We start from the raw sequence: 21,363 nt of genomic DNA on the forward strand, positions 1-21,363 counted from the left end.
GATGTGAGGGCGATCTTGGCTGTGACATCTGTCACCCCATTGATCGCCAGGGTTAATTCAAGTGATCTGGCTGGCTAGATGTGTGTCCCCTTCCTCCCTCACTGTTCCATGTGCGTCCCTCTAGAAGCTGCACTTTTGGTTGAAGAGGATGACCTTTCCCAACGGATGAGGACTGTTTTCTAGTCAAGAGTATATATACGCTGCTGCGCTCCCCTGCTAGACAAGGTCTATTTGTAGGAGAACGTAGGGTATTCAAGCTTCCAAGACTCGAGACACATCCAAACGAGGTGCTGCATGTGGCAGTCTGCCTTCTAAAAAAGAAAAAAAAATTCATTATTTGCATTATTTGTAGATTATATGATCACTTACCTGGAAAAAAAATTACCTGAGTGATGTTTAGACCAGATTGCTGGGTGTGTTTGAAGGAAAACACTCTCATACCTGGAGGAAGTATATATTATACTCTAGAAGGCAGTATTTCAGTATGAGTCAAAAACACTAAAAATATGCATCACATCTGATCGAGCAATCAAAATCCAGGATTTCTTTCCAAGGGAAATAAGGAAATATACAAAGATTTAGCTACAATAATTTTTACTGAAGCATGGTTTATAGCTATGAAAAACTGAAAACAACCTAAATGTCCAACAAGGGACTAGTTATATAAATGATGGTTCATTCATACAGTCATACACAACACATCTATTAGTAGTTATATTGTAGATTAAAGTTTGTTGACAATTTCATATTTTCATATTATACTGCTCAATGAAAAATATCATAAAACTGCATATCAATATGATACCAATATAAACATAGATTCTTCTAAATTACCCATCAATTTATTTTGTTCAAAGTTTGTCTAAAGGTAAATCATTTATTTTTTAACATTTTTATGTATTTTTGGGAGACAGAGAAGTAGTGGGAGAGGGGCAGAGAGAGAGGGAGACAGAGAATCCGAAGCAGGTTCCAGGCTCTGAGACGTCAGCGCAGAGCCTGATGGGGGCTAGCACTCATGAACTGTGAGATCACGACCTGAGCTTAATCGACTGAGCTTACCTTAATAATCAAGGTAAATTATTTTTGAAGGCCAACCCAAAACATCAATCCAATGTAAGCTTAGCACCTGACATCCCAGCTAAGTTACCAGGAGTGAATGCAAATATAAAACTTGGAGATAATCCTGACATAAAAATAAATGCCTGCGGGGTGCCTGGGTGGCGCAGTCGGTTAAGCGTCCGACTTCAGTCAGGTCACGATCTCGCGGTCCGGGAGTTCGAGCCCCGCGTCGGCTCTGAGCTGATGGCTCAGAGCCTGGAGCCTGTTTCCGATTCTGTGTCTCCCTCTCTCTCCGCCCCTCCCCCGTTCATGCTCTGTCTCTCTCTGTCCCAAATAAATAAATAAATAAACGTTGAAAAAAAATTTTTTTTTTAAATAATAAAAATAAATGCCTGTTTGGGGAACTTACAGTGAGACTTCTTAATGAAATTAAGGGCTATTTGAATAACCTCTCTCTATCTGTTCACAAAGATCACAAGCTCTGCCAGGGTATCTCAGGATTGTTTTAGGCGCCCCTGGGGACTCTGGGAACCCTGGGAACCCCATATTGTGCCTGTCATTTAGATGCTTATCCACTGGTTGGAAGAATCCAAACAAGATGCTTTCAGCCAAACATTGCAGTGTCCCCAGCAAAAAGGAGGGCCAGTGTTTCCTCTGTGACAATTCCCTGTTTTCCCAAACCATGAATCAGCCTCATTGTCCCACCCGTTTCTTTGCATCATTTATTTTGTTCATCAAAGTTAATGGCAAAGGCAGGAACATGGCAAAAAAAAAAAAAAAAAAAAAAAAAAAAAAAAAAAAACCCAAAAACAAAACCCACACAACAACACAAAACTGAGACTCTGGGCAAAGAGGAGAACACAAGGCCACAGTATTTAGTTCTGCCTGTAAAGAAAGAGTCAGGATTTCACAGAGGCTGCTTCAGAAAAATGGCTGGAAGTGTGTCAGAAGGCTAATTTCACAGAGAGCATCTAATTTACAAAATAATACTTGGCAGTTGATCAGCATTTTTCATCCAAAGGTAAAGGGGTCTCCAAATGTAAATGTATAAAACCTTTCTGGGCATTACATCATGTCAGACTTTTCTTTCCTTCCTCCACTCACTGCCTTCCCTCCCACCCTACTTTTTTTCTTCCTCCTCCTCCCTACTCCTTCCCAGTGGGAAACAAATGATAATTCGACCTGGATAACACTCTCCATTTCCTCATTGTATAAGCTGATGCTCACTCAGTTGGCCCAAACCTTTCATGCAATTTATAAAGAATAAAGGGTGGGGGGATTTTTTCTCCCAGTTATAGCACCCATTGTCCCAAAAGTCAGCTCTGTTTTTAGACGCCCATTAACCAGTTCAAGGTCATATCTTCCTACTCCCTGATAATTTACCACTGTTGTACTAGTTAGGATTCTTTGGTTATAAGTAGCTTAAGAAAAAAAGGAGCAACTTTTAAAGGATAGGGAGAGGTGCTTTCACAGCACCAAAGGACAGGTGTGCAGTGAAGCCACCAAGATAGTCTGAAATCAGAAACAGTAAAGCTGGGTAAACCCTACTTCTCCTCCTAAAGAAGTAAACCCTACTTCTCCCTCCCTACTTCATTCCTTTTCTCTCTGTGTATCTGTTTTTCTCTCTGCGTATCTGCCTTAATTTCTTCTCTGATTCACGTGACAGACGGAATATGGCTGCAGTGCATCTCCCAGTGCATAAGTTAAAATTCCAGCCAACAGCAGGCTGATGATCTGTTTCTCAGTCCAATCCTAAATTCTCCAAAGAAACAATCTAATTATCACCCTGAGCGACATGTCCACCCCTGGTACAAACAGCCCTGGGCACAAAGACAGAATCAGGTGGTAGCACAATGGCTCCCAAGAGCCCATGCCAATGATGTGATGTGTGAGTATGCTTCCCAAAGAAAGGGGGATGTAGGGGGCTGAAGAAATGACCAAACATGAACCAAATCTGTTTATTGCTTTAATATTTGAACTATTTGGCAACAAATTGTTTCTTGATGAAGCTCAGTAATATTTTAAAGAAAAGATTTCTGATTGCATTTTTATAGAATAAAGTTTGCATGACTATGGCCAGTTCACAAAGCAGGGTTGAGATATGTGACCCCTCCTTATGGGTGGTCCAAATGACCATCCTTACACCAAATATCTTAGCCTTTCCAGTTTTCAAAGACTGATAAACTCAAAATTAAGCAATGAGTATTGACTTTTGCTTCCAGTGTTCCTGAGTAACTGGGAAGAGCTGTGGGAATACCTTGGATCTTGGAAAAGGCAGCTCAGTGTTTATGGATGGTTGATAATGTATTGAACGTAGCACCAAAAGCTTTGTCATCTCGGTCAAACACAGTTTCTCTGGGCCTCTTCATTGTAATTGTTGATTGTGGTTCAAAATGAGGTCATAGAATCAAAAGCACTGTGTAAGCTATGAAGAATAGTACAAGTATCACCTGTATATCTCCAAGCCTCATCAGATTTTGGTACAAATGAGAAGAGATTTATTACAACATAATATGGTAGTTAAGAACAGGTTGGTTTCAGGGTATCTGGGTGGCTCACCTGGTTAAGCATCCGACTCTTGATTTCGGATCAGGTCATGATGTTATGGTCATGGGATCAAGCCCTTGTGGGGCTTCATGCAGAGCTTGGAGCCTGCTTGGAACTCTCTCTCTCCCTTTCTCTCTGCCCCGCCCCCTGCTCATGCTTGCTCTCCCTCTCTTTCTCTGTCTCTTTCAAACAAACAAATAAATAGGTTGATTTCAATAAATTGTGCAAAAAAAAAAAAAAAAGAACCTTGATACATACCTTATACCATATACAAAAATGAACTTGAAATAAATCATAGACCTAAATGTAAACCTAAAACAATAAGCCTTCTGGAATAAAATAGAGGAGAAAATATTTGTGGTTTAAAGTTAGGCAAAACTTCATAAATAAGAAACAAAAAGCACCGGGGCACCTGGGTGGCTCAGTCTGTTAAGTGTACAACTGGCTCAGGTCATGATGTCATGGTTCATGAGTTCAAGCCCAACACTGGGCTCTCTGCTGTCAGGGCAGAACCTGCTTTGGATCCTCTGATCCCTCACTCTCTGCCCTTCCCCTGCTCATGCTCTCTCTCAAAAATAAATAAACACTAAAAAAAGAAACAAAAGGCATGAACTATAAAAGAAAAAAATGGTAAGTTAGATTTATTAAAATGAAAACTTCTGCTCTTGAAGAGACACTTAAGAAAATGAAAAGACAAGACACAGAATGGAAAAACATATTTGCAAAACACACATCTGATAAAAAGATATGTATACGGAATATATAAAGAACTTCAGTACTCAACAATATGGAAACAACCCAACTCAAAAATGGGAAAAAGATTTGAACAGACACTTCACCAAGTAAGATGGTAAGTTAGTAGCATATAGAAAAAATTTTAACATCATTAGCCATTAGAGATATGAAGGATGAAAGCTATAATGAAATACCACATCACATACCTATTAAAATGGCTAAAATGAAAGTAAATTAACACTACCAAATGTCATAGTGGATACAGAACAAGTGAAACTCTCATACATGCTGGTGGGAATGCAAAGCTGGTAGTTTCTCACAAAACAGATAGGCAGTTTAAAGTAGTTAAGCATACACTTGCCATACAACCCAGAAATCCTGCTCTGACTTATTTATTTGGAGAAATTAGAGCACAGGTGTGCAAAGTGAACTACGGGAAAATATCTACAGCAGCATGATTCATTATTGCCATAAACTAAAGACAAACCAAATATCCATCTACTGGTGAATTGGATAAACACGTGTGGTACATCCATACAAGAGAGTACTGTTGCCTATTAAAAGGAGCGAATTTTGGGAGCATCTGGGGGGCTCAGTCGGTTGAGCCTCCGACTCTTGATTTTGACAGCACAGAGCCTGCTTAAGATTATCCCTCTCCCTCTGGCCTTTTCTCCCACTTGCACTCTTTCTCTCTAAAACTTAAAAAAAATTTTTTTTAATTAAAAAAAAAATAAAAGGAGCAAATTATTGATACACCAACATAGATGACTCTCAGATCAACTGTGCTCAATGAAAGAAGCCAGGCTCCAATGATTCCATTTGTATGACATTCTGGGAAAGTCAAAGTATAGGAAAAGAAATTAGATCAGCAGCTGACAGGTGTATGAGCTTGGTATAGACTACAGAGGGATCTTTTTGGGGTAATGGTACTGTTCTATCCCTTGATGTGGTGGTAGTTACACGATTCATGTGTTGGAAAATGCTCATAAAATTGTACACCTAAAAATTGAATTTTACTGAGTGTAAATTATTCCTTAATAAACCTGACTTTTTTTTTTAATGTTTATTTATTTTGAGAGAGACAGAGAGAAAGAGAGAATGCATGCAAGTGGGGGTGGGGCAGAGAGAGAGAGAATCCCAAGGATGCTCTGTGTTGTCAGCACAGAGCCCAACTCAGGGCTCATTCTCACGACCCTGGGATCATGACCTGAGTCAAAATCAACAGTTGGATGCCAAACCAACTGAGCCACCCAAGTGCCCCTAAAACTTGACTTTTATAAATGGAACAAGAGGGCGCCTGGGTGGCTCCGTTGATTGAGCTGCACTTCGGCTCCAATCATGATCTCACAGTTCAGTTCCAGAGTTTGAGCTCCGAATCTAGCTCTTTGCTGTGCTATCAGCACAGAGCCTGCTTCAGATCCTGTCCCTACCTCTCTCTGCCCTTCCCCTGCTTGCATTTTCTCTCTCTCTCTCAAAAATAAATAAACTTTTCTCTTGTAAATCAAGTTTGTTAGGGCGCCTGGGTGGCTCAGTAGGTTAAGTGTCTGACTCTTGATCTCAGCTCAGGTCATGATCTCCCAGTTGGTGAGTTGGAGCCCTGCGTCAGGCTCTACTCCGAAGGTGCAGAGTCTGCTTGGGATTCTGTCTCTCCTTCTCTCTGTCCTTCCCCTGCTTGTGTGCTCTCTTTCTCTCTCGCGCAAAATAAGCAATAAATAAACATTAAAAAATAAAAACATTTAAAAATAAATAAATAAAAATCAAGTTCGTTAAAAAAAAAACAGTTAACCGTAGAATTAGCATATGGTCTAGTGGTTCTACCTCTAGGTACATACCCAAAAGGAGTGAAAGCAGGGACTCAGACATAGCAGCATTACTCACATTAGCCAAAAGGCAGAAACAATCCAGATGTCCATCAAAAGATAAATGGATCGACAAAATGTGGTGTTTACATACAATGGCATATCATTCAACCATAAAAAGGAAGGAAATTCTGATACAAGCCACTATACAACATGGGTGAGCCTTGAAAACATGCTAAATAAAGTAAGCTACATGCAAAAAGGACAAATATTGTATGATTCTATTTACATGAGTTACCTAGAATGGGCAAACTGATAGAGACAGGAAGTAGAGTAGTGGTCACGGGGTGGGGGGAGGGGTAGGGAAAGAGGAATGGGAGTTATTGTTTACTGGGTACATAGTTTCTTTTTGGTGTGATGAAAAAGTTCTGGAAGTGAAAAGTGGGGATGGTTGTACAACATTGTGAATGTACTTCATGCCACTGAATTGTTCACTTTAAAACGGTTTAAATGGTAAATTTTATGTTATCTATATTTTACTACTGCCTCTAAAAAAGAGCACAGGTGGAGCTGGGTTTGAATTTGGGCTTTGCCATGTACCAGCTATGATTCCTTGGGTAAGTTATGCAAACCCACTTGGATATGTTAGAGTAGCCAGGTTGTGCTACAGCTAAAACCAAAGCAACAAAACAAAACACCAAAATATTGGTAGCACAATAAAGATTTCTTTCTTATTTACATTGTATATCTGATATGCAATACGGATGGTGGAAGACATGGGGGGCTCTGCTCTGAAATACTCTCAAAGTACCAGGTTGATGGAAGCTCCACCACCCTGTGCGTTACCTCATCTGGACACCACCCTTCTAGGCACCATGCAGGGAAGGAGAAGAGTGGGAGAATCATGCACAGGCTTTACTTTGCCAGCACCTCCGGTCCCACCCAACTGCAAGGGGCTGGGACATGCGGGAGAGCAGGTAGAACTTTGCATGAGCAATGCTGTCTCGGTCATACTTCTCAGTGCTTCGATTTCCTCATCTAGAAAATAAGCATAGGAATTTAAGAAATTACGGTATAATTGGCACATAACATTATATTAATTCCAGGTGCAACAACATAATGATACAATATTTGCATAACTACAGGAAAATTTTAACCTCAGGTTGTTTTGATAAAATGACATGATATATGTAAAGCACTTAGTATACATAGTGAACATTCATTGAGATATTATGTTTCAAGGGGAGCCTGGGTGGTTCTGTCGGTGGTTAAGCGTCTGACTTTGGCTCAGGTCACGATCTCGCGGTCCGTGGGTTCGAGCCCCACATCGGACTCTGTGCGGACAGCTCAGAGCCTGGAGTCTGCTTTGGATTCTGTGTCTGCCTCTCTCTCTGCCCCTCCCCCACTCATTCTCTCTCTCTCTCTCTCTCTCTCTCTCTCTCTCTCTCAAAAATAAACATGAAAAAATTTTTTTAACAGTTATGTTACAAAAAAACTAAAAATAGGACTACCATACAACCCAGCAATCTCATTTCATACCCGGAATGAAATGAAAGCAGATGATTGAAAAGATATCTGCACACCTATGTTCATTGCAGCATTATTCACAATAGCCAAGATTTGCAAACAACCTAAGTGTCCATCAAAGATGAATGGATAAAGATGTGGTTCATATATACACAATGACATACTATTCACCATAAGAGAGAAGGAAATCCTGCTAGCTGCAACATGCAGAGAGCTTGAGAACATTATGCTGAATGAGATAAGACAGAGGAAGACAAATACCGCATGATATCCTACATTTGTGAAATGTTAAACAACAACAAAAAGCCTCAGAAAAAGAGTGGAATGGTGTTTACTAGACACTGAGGGGTAGGGGAAAGGGCAAGATGTTGTTCAAGGGTACATGCTTGCAACTAGCAGATAAATAAATCCCAGAGATCGAATACACAGTATGATACACAAAGCTGTATTATCAATGTTAAATTTGCTAAGAGCCTAGATCTTAATGTCCCCACCACTAGAAGAAACACTTAATGTGACGCAATAGAGGTTATTAGCTGAGAACGGCAATCATTGCAATTTCAACTATGAAATCGGTATGTTGTGTACCTTAAACTTACACAATATTATATGCCAATCGTATCTCAATTTAAAAAGTGTTATGTCCTGGGGAGCCTGGGTGGCTCAGTCGGTTAAGCGTCTGATTCTTGATTTCAGCTCAGGTCTCAATCTCACGAATCCCAGGCTCTGCCTGGGATTCTCTCTCCCTCTCTCTCCTCCTCCTCCACTCACCGAGCACGAGCTGTCTCTTTCTCAAAATAAATAAACTTAAAAAAAGGAAAAAGGGTTATGTTCCATCCAGCTCCATAATTTTATCCTGAGGATCGGGATCTGCTTTGAAAGTGTCTGCTATTGGCCTCCAGATATACGTAAGCAACCATTTGCCTTTGTCTCAGCAACGCTGTGTTTTAGTCAGAGCTCTTTTGGGTTTTCAGAACATCTCCCCCTCTGTTTATTTGTAATCTCTTTTTTGCTTGTTTATTTGTTAATATTCTTGGTGCATTTTTCTACTGCTGTATCTACCTTTTCCTTGTTGATTAGTAACAGATTATTAACCATTGGTCTATTGCATATGTTGCAAATATTTCTCCCAGTTTGTCATTTGTATATTAACTTTGAATGTGGTGAGATTTGGCATAAAGACATTTTTATGTTTGGGGTTATTTTTGTTTGTTTGTTTGTAGTCTGAACTATTATCTTTTCCTTCATGTTTTCCACCCTTAGGGTCATATTTAGAAAGTCTTCCTGCTCCCCCAGATTATAATAATACTCAATTTATTTTCTTTCTGGAATGTTTATGGTTTCATTTTGCACATTACTTTGCACGTGGTATGGGGTAGAAATAATAACAGCTAACATTTATGAGGCACATTTTATGTGACAGGCACCATGTTTTTATTTTTCAACACCCATTACTTTTTTTAATCCTCACAATGATGTACTTGTTTTTATTACTTTGTTTTTAAATCTGGGCAAAATGAAGTTTAGGGAGGTTAAGTATCTTGTCTGCAGTTACACAGCTAAACAGTGGCAAAACTGGCATTCAAACCCTACGTCTATCTAGTTACACATCTTAATTATCACGGTATATATTTTCTACACTTGATTTTAGCCAAAAGGCCAAGAAGCAATTATCGCTGTATCTATTTTCTAATTCCCTCCCCCAAAATCATTAGCCAATTTTGCAAATACATTTTGCTGTGAAATTCAGCAATGGGAATTCATCCCTCACCGATGGGAATGCCACTCTTACCATCAAGTTTTTGCTAAGTTCTTGGGTCTATTTCCTCCCTTTATGTCCTTTCTATTGATTGTCCTGTCCATCCTTGTGCCAGTAACATACTCTTATGGTGACTGCTGCATTATTTATACATTGTACTATCTGGGAGGCCAACTCATCACTAGATGCTCTTCTTTCCCAAGGTTTTCTGATCTTTTCTTCACTATTTATTCTTTTGGAAAAATTTTAGAATTATGTCGCCAAGTCCGCAAGAAATTCCACTGAGAGTTTTGCTGAAAATAGCGGGGGCTGGGGAGGCCTTGCATGATGAGAGTAGAGTTCATCAGATTCCTCAGTTCATAGTACACATGGTCTGTGTAAGGCATGTTAGCCCTCCCTTATTCTTAACATTAACCCACAGTTATGTGTTTGAAATGCGCCTCTGGATGTGTTAATGTATGTATATATTCTCGTAAAATACATACGGCTGTTTTGTGCAGATGTTTAAATTGACAGAATAGTAATGGTCTAAAGATGGTTTCGTTTTATTTCTTTGCCCAATACTGTTTTTATGACCTGCTCATGCTGCTGCATGTACAGCTAGTTCACAGGTCCACGGCTGAAGAGCACAGGATGCACCCCAGTATTTCAGTAGTGACAGACACCTTGGATGTCCCCAAATCCTCCTTTTCACAACAGAGCTGCAGCGAATATCCTTGTATGTGATCCCTTATAGACCTGGAAACTCTCTGAAGTACATACCCTGGATTGGGACTGCTGGTTGTTGATTCTGCATCTTTGACGTCCTCAATTCTGCCAGATTTCCTTCCAGAATATCTGTACCAGTTTGTACTCCCATAATGACACGGGAGGATTTTCATTTCTCTGATTCTCCCCATCACTTGCTGTTTTTTAACTCTCCAATTTTTGCCCCTGATAGGTATAAAATGATATCTCATTGTTTTAACTTGCATTTCATTGATTACCAAGGGAGTTTGAACATCTCTTCTTATTCTTGTGAATTATTTGCATTTCCCCATCTGTGAGGTACCCATTACTCTAGTAACCCATTACTTTAGTGGGTTTCCTGTCTGTGTGTCTGTGTGTGTGTGCGTGTTAACTGTTTTTTATTTTAAGGACAATTACTCCTCAATGTGGGGCTTGAACTCATGACCCCAAGATCAAGAGCCACACACTGTACTGACCAAGCCAGCCAGGCACCCTTTTCGTGTTCTTTTAGCTGTCACATATAGATATTCAATTCCCTGGAGTAGTAGGTAATAGGAATCATACTTTATTTTTCTCCAAATACTGAGACAGTTTTCCTGATAACATCTACTGGGAAATTCATCCTTTCCATATTGACTTGTGGTGTCGTCTTTATCTGATGCCAAATTCTTATAGATATATGGGTCTGTTTCTGAGCTCTCAACTCTGTTGCTCTGGTTGATCCATACATTCCTGTAGCATTGCCATTCTGGTTTTACGACTATTATAGTATATCATAAAATGTGATTGAGACAATCCCCTCTTGTTGCTTTGTCTCTAAAATTAATTTAGGTATTCTAGCAAGAATACATTTGTTCAATTTCTCAAAAAATTCAGATGGAATTTTGGTTTGGTTGGAATTGCATTTAATTTATAGGTAAATTTTGGGAGAATTGACTTTTAAAGTAGTAAAAGTCCATAAATTTTAAAATAAAATAAAACTAGGGGCTCTGGCTGGCTCAGTCAGAGGAGTGTGTGACTCTTGATTGCAGAGTCATGAGTTCAAGCCCCACATGGGATGTAGAGACTACTTAAATAAAACTTAAAAAATAAAATAAAATAAAATAAAATAAAATAAAATAAAATAAAGGGGTGCCTGGGTGGCTCCGTCAGTTGAGTGTCCTATTTTTGATTTTTCTCAGGTCATGATCTCACAGTTCGTGGGATTGAGCCCCGTGTCTGGCTCAGCCCTAACAGCACAGAGCCTGCTTGGGATTCTTTCTCTTCTTTGTGTGTCCTTCCCCCTGCTCTCTCTCTTTCTCTCTCTCCCTCAAAATAAATAAACTAAACTGTACTAAAATAAAATAAAAATAAAATAAAATAATAAGGTTCATAATAAAGTTCAGCTGTTCCTCGCTCTATCCCTCCCTGACCCTAAGTTCCATTCCCCAGAAACTACCACTTGTATCTTCTTAGCTCCTTCTTCTGCTATGTCTCTCTATACCTCTAAACAAGATATTTACACTGTCATTTTTAAGTATTCCTATTTAAAAAAATTTTTCTAATGTTTATTTATTTTTGAGAGAGAGAGACAGACAGACCATGAGTGGGGTAAGGGCAGAGAGAGAGAGGGAGACACAGAATCCAAAGAAGGCTCCAGGCTCCATGCTGTCAGCACAGAGCCTGATGCAGGGCTCAAACTCACAAACTGTGAGATTGTGACCTGAGCCAAAGTCAGACACTTAACCGACTGAGCCACCGAGGCGCCTCTTAAGTATTCCTATTTTAGATGTTACCTACTGACCCCTTACTATAGAAATAAAATTTTGCTCCTTTTATAGCTGATAGAGACGTGCAGATACACACTCACATACACATCTTCCCAATATAAAAAAATTTAAAAAAATTTTAAAAAATTGGCACTCAGTGCTTATCTTGTTATAACCATGTAATGTTGTTCACAGCTGAGCCGTATTGTATGCTATGTCCTTTCTTTGACAACTTCGTATTTTCCCTGGCATTAAAAATGACCTCACTTAGTTTGTTTTTCTAGGTACCTATCACATGCTCCAAGTCTGCAGAATACCTCTAAAACTGCTCTCCATCTAAGTGAAACACAGGTGTCTTGGTAATGCTACCACTGAAAGTTTCCATCCTCCTGCTCCAACATAGATCAGTTACTTCAAAGACCTCCTGAAGCACTATTATCCCGGACTTCCTCACATGTCCACCCTTGGTCCCTAATGTATGCTGGACATAGCATCACTCTGCCCCTCTTTTTCTCTTTCACTTACAAGTACTCTTGTGATTACATTGACCCACCCAGATGATCCAAGATACTCTCATCTCAAACTCCTCAAAGTAATCACATCTGCAAAGTCCCTTTTGGCATGAAAGGCAACAGTCATAAATTCTGGGGACTAGAGCATGGACATCTTTGGGAGCTATCATTCTATCTACCACACCTTCAAATCCTTATACTTCTAATTTTCAAATTTTTCCTGTTTTGTTGGTAAAGACACAAATTGTTGACCACCAATAGCATTAGTAGGTACCCTTGTTTTATTCCTGATCTTAAAAGGAATGTTATCTAAAGTTTCTCTGTTATGTATTATGTTTGTACATTGTAGATGTTTGATGGATAAGCAAAGTTATGGAAGTTCTGTTCCAAGATTTCTGGGAATTCTTGTGATAAACAGGTATTGAAGTTTATCGAATTATTTTCTGCATTTATTTAGATAATCCCATGCTTTACTTTATTTAGTTTGTTAATGAATTACCTTGCTAGGTTTTCTAATGCCATATCATCTTTATATTCCTAATTGATCATGATGTATTATTACTTCTACATACAACTGGATTTTGTTAGTTAATATTTTATTTAAGAGTTTCATATTTATGCTCCTAAGTGACATAGATCTTAGTTTTTTTGTGGGGGGTGTGTGTGTGTGTGTGTGTGTGTGTGTTAATTGTCATCATCTGAATTAGAAACATAGTGTAGGAGCCTGGGTGACTCAATAGAGCATGTGACTCTTGACCTTGGGACCGTGAGTTTGAGCTCCACATTGGGTGTAGAACTTACTTTAAAACAAACAAACAAACAAACAAACAAACGTAATGATATTAAGCCCTAAGATGAGTTAAAAAGTTTTCGGTCTGTTTTCTAATTTCTGGAACAACTTGTTTCTATTTTGTTTATTTTATCTTATTACTTTTATTTAGTTTTATTCTTGTATCTATTATTTTAATACTTGATAGAACTCACCTGCAAAACTGTTGGAACCTGGATTGCTTCAGGTGGGTAAAAGTAGGTAGAGGTGTTTTATTACCTGTTTTTGTTTTTGTTTTTTTTACTGATGCTTATTCTACTCAAGTTTTCTATTTTTCTTATAACAATTTTATCATTTTAGATTTTGCCAGAAATGTATTTATTTTTATCTAGTTCTAAAATTTATCAGCACACATTTATTTATAATATTCTTTAATTATTTGTAAAATATTTATTGTGGCTGTATTATTTTCCCTTTTATGTTTTTATTTTATCTGTATCATCTCTTTCATGAGCAGCCTAAGCAGAGATTTTGTAGTATTAAAAAAAACTTTTTTTAACATCTTTCATTTTAGGGGGTAGGCGTCGAGGGAGAAAGGGAGAGAATCTTAAGTAGGCTCCGTGCCATCAGTGCAGAGCCTGATGTGGGGCTTGACCTCACTACCATGAGATCACGACCTGAGTAAAATCAAGAGTCAGACACTTAACTGAGCCACCCAGGCGCCCCTATTATTTTTTCTTAGGTAGGCTCCACGCCCAGCACAGAGCCCAATACAGGGCTTACTCATGACCCTGAGATCAAGACCTGAGGCTGAGATCAAGAGTTGAGACCTAACAGACTGAGCCACCCAGGTACCCCTAGTATTCATAAGTTTTGAAAAACCATCATTTGTTTTTTTATTAATCTTCTCTCTTGTGATAACCCGTTTTATTAATCTATTATCTTTGCGTTCCTTCTTTCTTGTTCCTTTGGGTTTACTCTGTTACTTTTTTCTAACATCTTACTTTTATTTTTTTAATTTTTTAAAAATTTTATTTATTTTGAGATAGAGAGTATGTGTGTGCACATACAAGTGGTGGAGGGGCAGAGAGAGAGAGAGAGAGAATCCCAGGCAGGCTCTGCTCTGCTGATGTGGGGCTCAAACTCACAAACCATGAGATCCTGACCCGAGATGAAGTCAAACGCTTAACCGACTGAGCCACCCAGATGCTCCTTAGCTTATTTACTTTCTAATAAATGTACATAAAACTAAAAGGCTACATATTTTCCTCTATTTATTTAACTATGTTCTGTATATTTTGATGTATATTGTTTTGTCATTCAAATCTAAGTATTTCATAAATACAAATTACAATTTTCCTTTTGACACAAGATGCATTTAGTGGTATAAATTTTAGTTTTCAGACATGAGCATCTTTTATGTTATCTTTTTACTGATTTTTCTTTTTATTGCATTCTGGCCAGAAATCTTAGTATATGTGATATTGAGGTTTTCTTAAAGACATGATACCTTATTAGTGTTGCCAGCATTCCTAGTGTGCTTAAAAAGATTGTATACTTTTGAGGGTGTTATTTTGGGGAGAGGCATGTACATATAATACATATATTACCATATTTATTTATTTATACACATATACTAGTTTGAATTGATTAATTACTTTATCCAAATCATCTGTATCCTTACTTATTTTTTTCTGCTTGAATTACGAGTTCCTAAGTGGTGCTGATGTATCTGTTAGTGATTGTAGTTCTGCCAGTTATTACTTTATAGAATTTGAGGCTATATAATTAGGTGCATGTATGTTAGTAGTTATTATACCTTCTTGATCTATTGTCTCTTTCTGTTCTTGTTTGCCTCTTACTATCATTTTTTTTTCCCTTGAACTCTGTTTTGTCTATTTTAATATTAAAATTGTTACCATGGCTTCCCTTTGTTTCATATTTCTATGTTTAACTTTGTTTATTCTTGTACTTTCAACTTTACAGTATTATTTAAAAAAAAAAAAACTTTGGGGCACCTGGGTGGCTCAGTCAGTTAAGCCTCTAACTTCAGCTCAGGTCACGATCTCATGGTTTGTGAGTCCGAGCCCCACATTGGGTGAGCCCCCTTTGGGCTGCATGCTCTCTCCCCTTCTTTCTCCCCCTCTCTCTCTCTGTCCCTCGTGGAATTTTCTCTTTCCCTCTCTCTCTCTGCCCCTATTTACTTGTGCTCTCTTTCTCTCAAAAATAAACAAATAAATAAATAATAAAAAATAAGTCTTTTGTGGATAGCACTTGCTTGATTTGTTTGATTTAATACAACTTGATTTAATACAGCTACAATCTCTTTTGATAGATGAGTTCAATACATTTATAGTTATTACAAATAAATATTTATATTATAAATAAATTATTTCTGCCTCTTAATTTGTATTTTCTTTGTTTTTTTTAATGTTTATTTATTTATTTTGAGAGAGAGAGAGTGAGCAGGGAAGGGGCAGAGAGAGGAGAGAGAGAGAATTCCAAGAAGGCTCTGCACTGTTAATGCAAAGCTCAATGGGGGGTTCGATCTCAAGAACCTTGAGATCATGACCTGAGCAGAAATCAAGAGTTGGATGCTTAACCTACTGAGTCACCCAGGTGCCCTTTAATTTGTGTTTTCTACTTATCATATTTCTTTTTTTCTTCTTATTGTTAGTGCCTTATGTTGTATAGACTAAATTGTCTATTGTTGATTTAGAAGATACATCTATTGGGGCAATTGGGTGACTCAGTAAGTTAAGCATCCTACTTTGGCTCAGGTCATGATCTCACTGTTCAGTGGGTTTGAGCTCCGCATCAGGCTCTGTGCTGACAGCTCAGAACCTGGAGCCTGCTTCAGATTCTGTGTCTCCCTCTCTCTCTGCCCCTTCCCCGCTCCCACTCTGTCTCTCTCTCTCTCTGTCTCAAAAATTAAAATAAATAAATAAATAAATAAATAAATAAATAAATGATACATCTATTTTTATTTTCCTTGTGGTTACCCTTAAATAGCACAGCGCTAGCAAATCTTTTCTAATTGGTTCTTGGGGGTGGGAAGGATGCCCTGATTTGTAGTGTTTTCCAATTTCTACGGTATAAATACTCCCATCATGGCCAATTTGAGGCTTCCAAAATGACATCACTGAACATGGAGTTGGGAAGAGTGGTACAACAGCACACCATTATATATTTAATATATGATTAATAATATAATAACATTATATTATATCCCACAAGCTAGATGAGCCAGTCCAGCACACCTGTGCACCTAAAATAGTAAAATCAAAGCTTATATTTATTTTCCCTGACAAATTTTGAGTTTTATTGAGGTATAAATGACATACAAATAAGATGCACATATTTAAAGTACACAATTTTGTAAGTTTTGACATGTGTGTGTGTATGTGTGTGTGCATGTGTGCGTGTGAAAATATTACCACCATAGGGGTGCCTGGGTGGCTCGGTCAGTTAAACAGCTGACTCTTGGTTTCGGCTCAGGTCATGATCTCCTGGTTTGTGAGTTTGAGCCCAGTGTCGAGCTCTCTGCTGACAGCTCAGAGCCTGGAGCTTGCTTCGGATTCTGTGTCTCCCTCTCTCTGCCCCTCCCTCATTTGCACTCTGACTTTCTCTCTCTCTCTCTCAAAAATGAATAAACAAACATTTTTTAAAAAAAGAAAAATTACCACCATTAAGCCTATCAAAATTTTAGGCTGGAAAGAAAATCAAAATGTCTACTACACTTTGATACAGAATTTTCGTTTCTAAGAATTTTTGCCACTGAAAATATCTACTTGCTGCTACAAGAAGAAAGTGAATAGTCTGGGCAGCAAAACCAAGAGGTAGCCATTAAAGGTCAAGTAGGAAGAGAAACCGTACAAAGGAAGAATCGCTTATAAAATCGCTTCAATGGCAGTTATCTATTGCTGCATTGTAAACCACCCCTAAACTTACTGGCTTGTTCATGATTCCGTGGGTCAGCGACTCGGGCTGGTATCATCTGGGCTGTTCTTCTGCTGGTCTTGTCTGGAGTCATTCATCTGTCTGTAGTCATCTGGGATCTTAAATGGGGCTGATGGTCGAAGGTGGCCTCACCCACTTGTCCGCAGTTGGCCAGTTGGATACAGGCGGCCTGCTGTCCGGCGTGCTTAGTTCTCCTGCATATGGCCTCTGTGGAACTTGCTCGGGTTTGTTCACATCTCAGTCTCAGGGTTACGGACACAGACGAAAAGGGGCCAGCCCTTTTGTGCAAGCGGCTCTTAAGCTTCCGCTTGCATCACATTTGCTAACGTCCATTGGCCGAGCCCAGATTCAAGGAGTGAAGGACTAACTCCCACCCCTCGACGGGGAGTGCAGAGTCACCGCAGATGGACTGGCGGGTAGGATGGGAAAAATTATTGCAGCCATCTTTGTAAACAAATGACCACCCCTACCACCTACTCAATATGTTTTTTATTTAGTAAATATCATGTGCCATATGCTAGGACCTAGTGAGAAGACAAAACATTTTCTGTCCTCAAGAAGGTCTAATGTAGGGAAGAACACACAGACAGCTAAGCTAACAGCACAATGCGGTGCAATTGGAGCCACAACAACGTTTAGAGGACACCATGCAAGCAGGTGGGGGACGCATGAGGCACAGTGGGTGACAAACATAGGCAAAACTGCCTGGTGGAAGTGACTGCCAAGGAGTCTTGCGACCCTCTCTACTGTGGCTTCTCAATGGGTAGAAAGGGAGGGGGAGGATGAGGGGAACGCTGAGAAATGAAGTCAAAGACCTACCAACTTCAATCGGCTTTCAAATTCCAATCAGCTTCCTTTCACGCATTAAACATGGAATCACAAAATCAAGACAGAACTCTGAAGTCGAGCAGAACAAAAGAAATATGACAAGGCCATTTTTCCTGAGGCTCCCCAGTCTCCCAGATCACATTCTTCATAAAAGATCCTTTGTGGAAGTGATTTTCCCAGATTGAGGTTGTGGACAGAGTGCCTACTGCTCACAGCTTTGGGTCTGGAGCACAGTCTTTTTCATTCATTCTCAGGAATGCCACCTGTCACGTGTTTCCGGAAGAAGGCCATGATCAGCATCATGGCCAAAACGCCCTAGAAGACAACAGAAGAACGGCATTGAAAATGTAACGATGAGGGGCGCCTGGGTGGCTCGACCAGTTAAGTGTCCGACTTCCACTCAGGTCATGATCTCACGGTTCATGTGAATTCCAGCCCAGCGTTGAACTCTCTGCTGTCACGGTGGAGCCCACTTCAAATTCTCTGTCCCCTTCTCTCTCTGCCCCTCCTCTGCTCATGCTCTCTCTCCCTGTCTCTCTCTCAGAAATAAATTAAAAAACATTAAAAAAAATTTTAAATGTAATGATACAAAGTACATGGTTGGTGCTCAATGAATGATTCAAAATTTTTAAAAATGGGGGGCGTGCCTGGGTGGCTCAATTGATTAAGCCTCTGACTTCATCTCAGGACATTATCTCGTGGTCCGTGGGTTGGAGCCCCGTGTTGGGCTCTGTGTGGACAGCTCAGAGCCTGCAGCCTGCTTCGGATTCTGTATCTCTCTCTATCTCTGCCCCTCCCCCCCTCCTCAAAAATGAATGAGTTAAAAAAGTTTTTGGTTTTTTTTTTTTTAAATGCTTAGAAGAAAGGGCATACACCTAACAGTAATCTGTGTTTATCTCTGGTCTAGTCACTGGAACGTAACGGGGACAGTTGCTTTCATTTCCAATATTTACTTCCATATTGTTTGAATGTTCTACAATCAGCAGATAGGACTGCTAGTGCCGTAAGTTTAAAAATGAAAAAAGAGCCAAAGGTCTGAAGCATTTCCATCTGATGCTACCACTACTACCAATAATGAAAACTCTCAGCGAGGGCCACCTGGGTGGCTCCGCCAGTTAAGCACCTGACCCCGGATTTCAGCTCGGATCGTGATCTCATGGTTGGTGGAGTTCGAGCTCCCCATCTGGCTCTGCACCGACAGCACAGAGCCTACTTAGAATTCTCTCTCCCTCCCTCTCTCTCTGCCCTTCCCTTGCTCGCGTTCACTCTCTCTCTCTCTCAAAATAAATAAATAAACTTAAAAAAAAAAAACACCTCTTATTGACTACTTTGTATGTGCTAAGCATTTTTTTAAGTATTTAACACATAACTAACTCTATGAGTTAGGTACAATCATTTTTCTTGTTTTATAGATTAGGAAACTGAGACTCAGCCAGGTTATATAATTTGCCCAAGATGACATAGCTAAGCAATGTCAGAGCAAGAGTCTGATTCTGGGCTGTTTGGTTTGAGAGGTTTATTTATAATCACTATGTTATGCTCAAATACCACTGTTAGCAGGGGAACGGGACAAATATCCCTGGAAACCTGAGAGTAAGACCCCAAGCAGACCCCAAGTACAATCTCATAAAAGCTTTATATTTTATCTTTTTTTTTAATGTTTATTTTTGAGACAGAAAGAGAGAGACAGAGTGTGAGCAGAGGAGGGGCAGAGAGAGAGGGGGAGACACAGAACCCGAAGCAGGATCCAAGCTGTGAGTTGTCAGCACAGAGCCCAACACGGGGCTCGAACTCACAACCTGTAAAACTATGAACTGAGCGGAAGTCGGACGCTTCACCGACTCAGCCACCCCGGCGCCCCTATATTTTACCTTCTAACTTCATAACATACTTTCTGTCTCCAAATACCTATACATTTATTTGAAAATGAAAGCAAGCGAACTGTTTCCCATCACGTCCATCCTGGGGCTTTGTGTGTCCGGGTCGCGCCACTGTGAATGTCCAGAGAACGGTGTCGCGCACAAAATCCGTTCTTCGCGTCTCTCGCATTCTCTGGTAGATCAACCAGCGAGCGATGTTCTCCTAAGACCTTGGAAGAGACCAAACATCAGTTAACTTCAGTTTCTACCCTGGTTCCCGTTCAGGAGATGCATTCTTTCTGCCTATTAAGTAAAATATACCAGATGACCTGTCTGGTGACCCTGACTGATCGGCAGTGCCGCTGACCCAGGGCGTGACATTCCTCAGACTGGCCCCAGCTGTCTCTGACGTGGTCGTCTCCTCCACACGTCCCACAGTCTACTTTCTAGGAATTTGTACACAATCTCGGCTACAATGATTCGGTTCAAGCCAAGACAACAGTTGGTAAATGATTACTAAGTGCAAAAGGTCATTCACAAAAAAAAAAAAAAAAAAAAAGGAAATAGATAGTAGAAATGGTTGCACAACATGGTGGATGTTATTAAAGCCACTGAATTACACACTTAAAATAGCTACAGTGACAAATGTTATCTTCTATATTTTACCACAACAATGAAATAGTTCAAAAAGAAAGAGCAAACAAACAAATTTATTCACAATATTTGGTCCCGGCCTCAAGGATGTTCTGGGGCTGGGGGATGCTAACTGTGTTCCTGGTGTTTGCAACCACTAGCCTCAGGGAGAGCAAGTCTGACCCCGCAACCCCTCGCTGAAACCCCTTCTGTGGCTTCCCATTACTCTTGGAATAAAGACAAAAGCCTTAGCAGACTGACTGGGCCTTATGTGGTCATTTTTCTGACCTCATTTTGTGCCACTTCCCTCCTTGCTTTTTTTGTCCCAACCATCCTGGCTTTCCTTCTCTTCCTTCCAATGCGCCCAAGCTCTTTTCCACTTCAGGGTCTTTGCATGGGACTTTCTCTTTGCTTGAAAACCTTTTGCATCCCACTCCCTTTTGGGCTAACTCAACTCAAGCATCACCTCCTCAGAGAAGCCCTCCAGTATGGGTCAGGTTCCATGTTATACACGCTTAAAACCACCTATCGTCCCTTACTGCGGCATATCACAGAAAAACGCCAAATACAATGGCTTAAACGAAACCAAAGCTCATTTCTCTCTTGCATTCAGAAATCTTGGGCTCCATAGTGCCCTTCTATCTTGTTACTCCACTACCCATGACTTTCATTCCCAAGGTCCCCTATTGACCCAGGAGAACAGCTGGAGTTCCAGCCATTACATCCACATTCTCACAAGCAGGAAGAAGAAAGAGCGGAAAACGCAAGCATCCAGCGTTTAAAAACATTTCCTGGAAGTAATACCCACCACTTCTGCTTACATCCCATTGATTGGAATTTACCACATGACCACACCTAGTTGCAAGAGGGCTGGTAAATGCAGTCTTTATTCTAGGTAA

General features: G+C 39.8%; 1 long non-coding RNA gene across 1 annotated transcript; it reads right to left on the reverse strand.

Moving 5' to 3' along the window:
- Positions 1-221: 221 nt before the first annotated feature.
- LOC128313492 (uncharacterized) lies at positions 222-20,279 on the reverse strand. Its single transcript, XR_008294287.1, has 5 exons — positions 20,161-20,279; positions 19,881-20,061; positions 17,136-18,287; positions 6,987-7,178; positions 222-311 (listed from the first exon to the last, which is right to left on the reverse strand). It is a non-coding gene; the product is annotated as an uncharacterized LOC128313492 (long non-coding RNA).
- Positions 20,280-21,363: the final 1,084 nt, after the last annotated feature.

This window comes from Acinonyx jubatus, chromosome E1, assembly GCF_027475565.1.
Source record: "Acinonyx jubatus isolate Ajub_Pintada_27869175 chromosome E1, VMU_Ajub_asm_v1.0, whole genome shotgun sequence".
NCBI lineage: Eukaryota > Metazoa > Chordata > Mammalia > Carnivora > Felidae > Acinonyx > Acinonyx jubatus.